We start from the raw sequence: 9,204 nt of genomic DNA, 5'->3' as shown, positions 1-9,204 counted from the left end.
CAACTCAAAAGAGAACCCTGCAGACATCGCTACCAGACCGGAATTGTGGCATCATAAACAGGATCTATGGCTCCATGGTCCAGATTTTCTTCTACAAGACCAAAGTGATTGGCCTAAGGAGCAGAAGAAAGAAGAAATGTGCTTGGCCGGGAGGGCTCTGGACACGGTGGATGGTCCAGAGATGACAATAAAAGGCTATGAGGACCAAGATAGTGATCTGGACCTTTCTGAATTAGAGAATAATCCTTCAGTTGCTACACTTCATGAAAGTTTGGATTCTATGCAAAACCCATCAGATGAAGAGAAGTGTGAAGAGACAGTGACTGAGATTAAGAAGTTACAAGGAAAATTCTTTTCAGAAGAAGTTTCAGGAAAGGTGACCAGTTTGTCACGAAACTTAGGTCTCTTTGTAGACGAAGATGGGATCTTAAGATGCAAAGGAAGGTTCGCGAATGCTAATTTGTCGTATGATAAGAGATATCCCATTCTTATTCCGAAGAAATCGCCCTTCACAACCCAGATAATACTGAAGACGCATAGAGACAACTACCATGTTGGGGTTCCACACACGCTAAGTATATTACGCGATAAGTATTGGATCCCTCATGGGCGAGCCCAAGTACAGAAAGCTCTGAAGAGATGTTTGCAGTGTGAGAAGTATTCTGGAGGTCCTTACAAACTGCCACCGCCACCTGCACTACCTAGTGAAAGGGTAAATTATAGTTCACCATTTACCTTTACTGGATTGGACTATCTGGGTCCGGTATTAGTGGAAACAAATACTGGCAGAGAAAAACGATGGATTTGTCTTCGGACATGTCTAGCAATTCGTGCTGTACACTTGGAGTTAGTCAAGGCTTTGACAGCTGAGGAGTGCTTGCTAGCGATAAGGCGGTTCGTAGCGGCCAGAGGACCACCTAAAGTATTGATATCGGACAATGCACTGCAGTTCAAGCTGACAAGTGAAGTACTAATACATTCATACTGCCAGGAGAAACATATCAAGTGGAAATTCATCACGCAGCTTGCACCCTGGCAAGGCGGCTTTTACGAAAGATTAGTAGCATTGGTAAAGCACTGCTTGAAGCGCACACTTGACAAGCATTTACTAACAGATGGTCAAATGCATACAGTAGTGAAGGAAATTGAGGCTGTATTGAACACAAGACCTTTGACTGCAGTGGGTACCGACCCAGAGGGAGTGCTACGACCAGCTGATTTTCTGTCTCTAGGTCAGTGTCTAGAAATAAACCCAGAACTTGGCGAGGGAACCTCGCACGGCACCAATACCAAAGTCGACTTGGTTGAAGGCTGGAAGAGAGGTCAGAGGATTCTTAACGAATATAAAGAGATGTTCAACAATCAGTATCTACCAAGTCTGCGAGAGAGATTCAGCCACTCTCATAAACAACCACGAGTGATGTCAAAGAAGTCTCCAGAAGTCGGTGACATTGTACAGATTAAGAATGATTCCAAAAATAGAATCAATTGGAAGGTTGGTAAAATATCAAGTTTAATCCGAAGCCGTGATGGTGAATGGCGAGCAGCCAAAGTAGTAGTTGGGAATACAGAGTTTACGAGATCCATAGCCCATTTGTATCCTTTAGAGTCTGATACGTACGGCCCAACGGATTATGTACAACTACCAACACAAGACAATGAGAAGGCAGAGACACCAATTGAACACAGTGAGATGGTTGAAGCTATGCAACCCATAAAAGCATCAGAAACTATACCCGAGCCCGAGATGGAAATTGATGAGCTAACAATCCCTACCGAGTCTGCAACCGAGGAAGAAGTTTCTGTGTTAGATTCTGAGAGTAGTCCTACGCAAACTGAGCAAGCTCCCGCTGCTGATACACACGAGACAGAAATGAGAGAGCCTAGCGTTATGGAAGAACGGCCAGAGGAAGCGACAAGAGTAAGGAGGAACGCTGCCATTTGGGCTAGAGAGCGAATAGCCGAATGGACGCGTCAGCTAATGACGCTGCTGATGTAACCCTTTCGCCTTGGGGAGTGTCGCGGTGATCGCGAAGACTGTCATTGTGGTATGTATCTTATCTGTCACTCTTAGCATACTTTCACTGGTAACACTGGCGATGGAGGTCGGCAGTGTCATGTGTGACAGCGAGGAAGAGGGCGGGAACCGAGTTGAGACAAGTTGAGAGAAGTCGTCTGAATTTCTGGTACGTAAGAGGTGGTGTGACGCCGTGGCGCGTGCATCACGTACAGGAGACTCTTGGTAAGCGAAACATATCTATATTTTGATTTTAACGGCCTCCTAGCCTAGTCGGTAGTGACCCTGCCTACGAAGCAAGAGGTCCCGGGTTCGAATCCTGGTAAGGGCATTTATTTGTGTGTTCATCACAAATATTTGTTCCTGAGTTATGGATGTTTTCTATGTATATAATTATTTATATACATATATATGTGTATATTATATATATCGTCGTCTAGTACCCACAACACAAGCCTTATTGAGCTTACTGTGGGACTAGGTCGATTTGTGTAAAAATTGTCCTATAATATTTATTTATTTATTTATTTATTTATATGGATATTGCAGTGACCTTGAATTAGCGACGGCCTTGAGATCTATCTGAGTTGAAGAATTGTCTGATATTCTTTGTGTGTAGCTCGAGTTTGAATGTAACAAGTGAGGTGGCTAGAGTTTATCGGTTTGAGTTACTGGAGGTTTCTTTATGGAGGCTGATGGATGAGCTGTAGGGGTTGTTGTGGAGGCTCGTCGGGGACCACATGGTCCCCACCTCAGTACTCATCGCATATTATGAGTAGAGAGATATATGAGATTCTGAGTTTATGAGAATATATGAGTTGCGGGATGCACGATGAGTTCTCCTGTGTTGTGGAGATTCAGTTGTGCCGTGCATCCACCGATATGAGCCACGGGACTTGGGGCCCTTCTAATTTTCCCTGAGAGAGTTGAGGTTACATTCATAACAAGAGATACCTACGAGATTGAGAGGAGATGGAATTGTGCGCCCATCGAGTGTTGATTCATGGTCAGTGCAGTAGCTATCTTATACTGTGCTTTATATATTAGAGATCCATGTAGCGAGGTTATCATTACATCCCCCTAAAAGTAAAACTCCGCTACAAAGGCCCAACAAAATCCCTACAAGAAAATGCTATTAGGGCAGTAGGTCAGTTACCTACCTACTATAGGAAATCTTGTAATAAGGTTGACCAGACGAGACCTAAGTGTAATGAAACTTTATTTTAAAATATTCTTGACCAGGGTCCGTAGAATTGTTTAAATTGTGAAAATAGTCCGTGACTGCAAAAAGTTTAAGAAACCCTGGTTTAGACGGAGAGCTACGGACCGATTCTAACTTTAAGATACGTCAATTAATAGATCTAGAAACGATTTGGATTAGATATAGACCCAGTGTCAAATAATGTGGCGTTTCTTCAAACAAATACGTCACTTTTGACACTGGTACATCTAATCCATATTTATCGTTTCTATATCTATTATTTGACGTATCTTAAAGTTCAAATCTGGCAGCTAGCTACGGAAATAGGTTTGCAATTTATAGAGCAACGCAATCTCTCTAGTTAGTGTGCCATACCATCATTATTAATTAATTCGGGCGCCTGGCAGCTGTTAATTAATTTAACAGCTGCAGGCTTAACTTGCCAATTTTTTATTTAGTCCTAATCGCCAACTTGTGATTGTAAAGGAAAAAAATATATATATAGGTACTTAATTTTCATTTATTATGCAAAAATCATTTTATTGGTATGAAAAGGTATTAATATTAACGATTGTTTCAAAAATGAATTCCTCGTCCCTAAATTAAACAAAAATGATGTAATATAACTTGCCCTAGTTGCTAAGAGCATGAAGAAATATACCTAGTATATGTAGGTTGGACCTGGGGAGCCGGCCCTTTTCTCTCTCCCCTCCGTTTTGGTACACGGTACGATCTCGTTTCTACCGTACTATTATTTATTCTGTGCTACCGGGGCAAATCAGCACATTATTTGGTAATGAGGGCATGCAAGGCATCTAACACAACTAATAAAACCTCCATGAACAGAAATGGGAGACATATTTTATAAGATTTGATAGTATCCATCAGGGGGGGGGACACTTCAAATGTAGTTAACGTCAGTAAAGATGCAGGCGACTTCTATATCTTGCTTCTGACAAAATTAGTTGACTTCCGATTACACAAACTACTTCACCAGATGTCACTATAAAATGTATATAATTTTAGTGGCATTAATATTTAAATTAAAATAAGTACGAATTCATATTTGTAATTATTATAATTTTCTATAAATTTTGCAAAAAACTAAGAATTTTGTTATAAATTGATTTAATTATGCTGTTTTTTTATGCTGGCAACACTTGCATATCCGCCAAGACATGCAATTTTTTTGCTGTCACTGGAAGAGGGTAAATTTGAAATATTTTAGTGATTGTTCAGCCATTTCCTTCATTACGGTTCTGAAAGAAATTAGATTATAGCCCGAATTAAAACACATGCCCTGTTATGAAAACCTCGAAAGTGCGTTGAGTTGTACCTCTGTGTTGGTCCGCCTTGTCGTTGAGCATTCGCTGTGTGCTGTGTTATTTTGTGCGATATGGACGCTATTTTACAGTAAATTTATTTTGTGGTAGGTACCTAAGTACTAGTAACTTTTGATAAGGCAGGCCACTATCGATAAATCTGCTACAATGCTTAGACTATGTGCTGCTGTAAAAACACTGGTAAGTTCATTTTCACGAATTATGGTACCTAATACATTCAAGTTCAAGTTCTTTATTTGCATTCATGTTGTACATATAGGTATTAAATAACAAATGAGTTGTTTCAAACATGAGCCCTACAAGGGCATAGCAATTACTGAATCTAACCTATACCTAATACAAATAAAAATGAAGAATTACTTATTAGAATACATCTTAAAACTTATCATTTAAATATTATTAATTAACTATAAAATAAACTATAAGAATCTTCTCATATCTATGCATATGTATAGTTTAAAATCCCATATCTAGATACTCCAGACATGGTATAAAAATATGTGTCATACCTACTTATTTTAACATTATCTTACATGTATCAGGCAAACATAATACAAGGAGAGTGAATTTATTTTTTCAGGAACAATAACCCATCGCTTTCCAAATCCTGACAAGTATCCAGAACAATTCAAATCTTGGGTCACACTTGTTGGTGGCAAGTTGGAATAGTCTTCGGATTATGAGTACCATAAGAAGAGGATCATTTGTGATAAACATTTCAAGAATGCAGACAAAAACCGTAACCACCCGTTAAATAGATTAGCAATGCCTTCACTCACTTCACTGCATTTACCTGGTATGAATCTATAAGATTATCTTTCAGAATTAGTTATACGTATGTAGGAAAAACCAGTCTAACTCTTTATAACGATATTTTTAGGGTTCCGTACCTCAAAAGGAAAAAACGAAACACTTATAGGATCACTCGTGCGTCTGTCTGTCTGTCCGTCTGTCACAGACTATTTTCTCGGAAACTACTGGACCAAAATTAAGTTGATATTTGGTACACATATGTAAATTAGTGACCCAAAGACGGACGGACGTGTAACGTAAAGAAATGAATTTAATAAACATGGGGGCATTGGGGGGCCACTTTTGGGCGGTAAATGAGAAAGTTAAAAAATAAAGTTTTTCAAACTATATTTATATACACCAAATGAAAGAGCGCATTTAAAGTACATATATTAAATGTATTTATTTTATAATAGAAGTTATTTAAGAAAATTGCCAAAAAATACCTTGTACACACGTAATAGTTTTCGTTTCGTAATTCTTTTCTCAAACATGCAATGAAATATTGATGTTATGTTCCTTATGCGAGGCTGCGAAGTATGACGTTTCAGGAGGCCTACCGCGAACCACGTTTGACGTGTTGCCTCCCTGTCACACTTACGTACGAATTCACAAATGCGACAGAGAGGCAACTCATCGAACGTGGTTCGCGGTAGGCCTTCAGGTGCAGCTAGGATAAGGCCGGCAAAGTCCTCTTTTTAGGGTTCCGTAGCCAAATGGCAAAAAACGGAACCGTTATGGATTCGTCATGTCTGTCTGTCTGTCTGTCCGTCCGTATGTCACAGCCACTTTTTTCCGAAACTATAAGAACTATACTGTTGAAACTTGGTAAGTAGATGTATTCTGTGAACCGCATTAAGATTTTCACACACAAATAGAAAAAAAAACAATTAATTTTGGGGGTCCCCATACTTAGAACTGAAACTCAAAAATTGTTTTCTCATCAAACCCATACGTGTGGGGTATCTATGGATAGGTCTTCAAAAATGATATTGAGGTTTCTAATATAATTTTGTTCTATACTGAATAGTTAGCGCGAGAGACACTTCCAAAGTGGTAAAATGTATGTGGTTTGAACGAGATCTAGTAAGTAGTTTTTTATTACTACGTGATAAATTGTAAACCGCAATTTTATTATGTTACTTGCTGTTACGGAACCCTTCATGGGCGAGTCCGACTCGCACTTGGCCGCTTTTTTTAATTTCCATTTCACAAATATTTGTGATACAGGGCTATAACCGCAAAAATTGAAGTTCGCAAATTGTGGAGATTTTTCTCTGTCACTCTAATTACGCCTTCGTTGGAGTAAAAGAGAAAGTTCCCCGCAATTTGACAATTTCGGTTTTCGCGGTAGCCGCTCAGCATCGTGGCATTCATCCATAAAAAAAAAAACTAGAGGCAGTATTTGCTTTATTGGCCGTAACACACTATCGCACCGCACCAAGGTCATTGTGCGACGCACCGATAAGTAAGAGCGAGAAAGAGATATCGCTTTCTCGCTCTTACTTATGGGTGCGTCGCACAATGACCTTGGTGCGGTGCGATAGTCTGTTACCACTTTATGGTTCGTAATGACACAGTGACACTCTGCCACTACGCCTATAAAAAAAAAACAGTGTTTGCTATAATTTGCAGTTTTATTTGTGTAAAATCAACATGAACATAATAAATAATACATTATTAACCAAATTCTATAATTTTAAATTATAAATTTAACTACACAAATATACTTGGTCAAGCAGATCTTGTCAGTAGAAAAAGGCGGCAAATTTGAAAAATGTAGGCGCGAAGGGATATCGTCTCATAGAAAATTTGAATTTCGCGCCTTTTTTTACTGACAAGATTTGCTTGACCATCTATAAAAACATATAAAATATTTCATCTAAACGTTAGCGGTGAAAAGGTCTACTCAAACACGCGTAGTTATTTTTTTATTGTTATGGAGGCAAAGTTGGAAAGTTTTCATTCATTCTGTATTTCTGTTTTATTGGATTTATGGTGCGTTGTTGATTTTTTTACTTTAATATGAGTTCCGAAAGAAATAATGAAATTAATATTAATTGTAATCGTAGGAGTTGGAATTGGGAGCGTAAGCAGAATTGATTTTAAATAACTTGCTACCTGCCGCCAAGTCAAAGACGAAGTATGTATATATGGTTGCTTATGGCAATTTTATTATTTGAGAAACTAAGGAAAGTGGCTTACAGTTTCTTAGAAAGTTTTGTGGCATATTTTAAAGAAATGAAAGTAACTACAAAATCGTCAACACTGGAAATTATACTTATTTACTCCATGCATAAAGCAACTATGTATGTGAAACATGATATCAACATGAAAGACTATGTAAACTTATGTGACGAAAACGACAGTCAGACGGATACAAGGCGAACAAATCAAAGATACATGAAAATATACGGGTAGTAAAAATACACGACTCGTGTAAAACATACCCGTGATAAAGATATAGGTACGTGTTAGTTATATTTTAGGTGTAGTTTACTTTTAGTTTTTTCTATAAATAAAACGGGTTTCGTGGATTTTTTATTTTATTTATTTCATTGCATGTTTGAGAAAAGCACTAAGTATACATACCTCGGCGTGAAAAGGGATTGTCGGCCTCAGGCCTATCCGTCTTCTATAGCGGTTTCCGGATCTGAACTATCTCTTCGACCGTCCCATAAGGCATAGTACTAATAGTATGCATAATTTTTATAGGGATATTTAGAGAAAAGAAGCAATTACTTGCAATGTGCTGACAGTAATAAGGTCAACGTAGCTAATTCTGTCATATGAACTATTCCGTCCATTAACGCACCAGCCAACCTCTGTACCTTTTTACAGAACAAAGGCATGTTGACAACTTGGAAATTTCGCATGCTACTCAGCCAAACATTAATGAACAAGCCTCTACCTCAAACTTACAACAAGTTTCTAATGAAGCACCACAGCAGGCTGCATTACCAACCAATACGGGTAATCTATATATTTTATATTATATTTTTAGGGTTCCGTATCCAAATGGCAAAAAACGGAACCCTTATAGGTTCGTCCTGTCTGTCTGTCTGTCCGTCTGTCCGTCTGTCCGTCTGTCCGTCCGTCCGTATGTCACAGCCACTTTTGAAATTTGCACACCAGGTTAGATTTATAAACTGTACAAGAGATAAGAAGCGATTTTGGAAATTCAACCCCTAAGGGGGTTAAAAAGGGGTGAAAGTTTGTATGGGGTTCAAGTTTTATTTTATGCTAGCAATTTCAAACTTCGTAAAAAGATATATTATTAAAATACAAGAAAATTAATTTCGGCATTTTGGGAAATTGATCCCCTAAGGTGATGAAAAAAGGGGTTGAAAGTTTGTTTGTTTGTGTTTGTTGTTTGTAAGCGATAATTTCCCTTACCGAACAGGCTACCACCGTCTTTTTGTTAATCGCCACAGTTTCTCTTTTTCTATCGTTATTTATATAAAAAATTGATTTTTTCAGATGTTTTTGAAATGCCTCAAGCCGCCTTCTTTCTGCAGTTTCAGAGTGTCAGTACACCAACAGAAAGCAATTCCGCAGGTAGGTTTTTGCTTAAATAATACCATAGAGAAATATAGTAAGACAAGAGTGCTCACTCCATACATCAGTTTCGGTACCAAAAATATTAGTATTTTCATAGTCGGCATCTAGCATCGAGTAGCGGAATTATCAGTACCGCTACTCGATACTAAATGTCTCTCAAGTGGCGACCAACGAAATTTTTATTGAACAACAATTTACAACTAATATTAGAAGCGGAAGGGGTTGAAAATAGAGTTCCGGTTAATCAGTTCATAATATTAGCTGAAAATTGTTGAGCATTAGACTTTACG

The sequence above is a fragment of the Cydia splendana genome, unplaced genomic scaffold, assembly GCF_910591565.1.
Source record: "Cydia splendana unplaced genomic scaffold, ilCydSple1.2 scaffold_81_ctg1, whole genome shotgun sequence".
In the NCBI taxonomy this organism is placed as follows: domain Eukaryota; kingdom Metazoa; phylum Arthropoda; class Insecta; order Lepidoptera; family Tortricidae; genus Cydia; species Cydia splendana.
Note: the sequence above shows the minus strand (reverse complement) of the source record.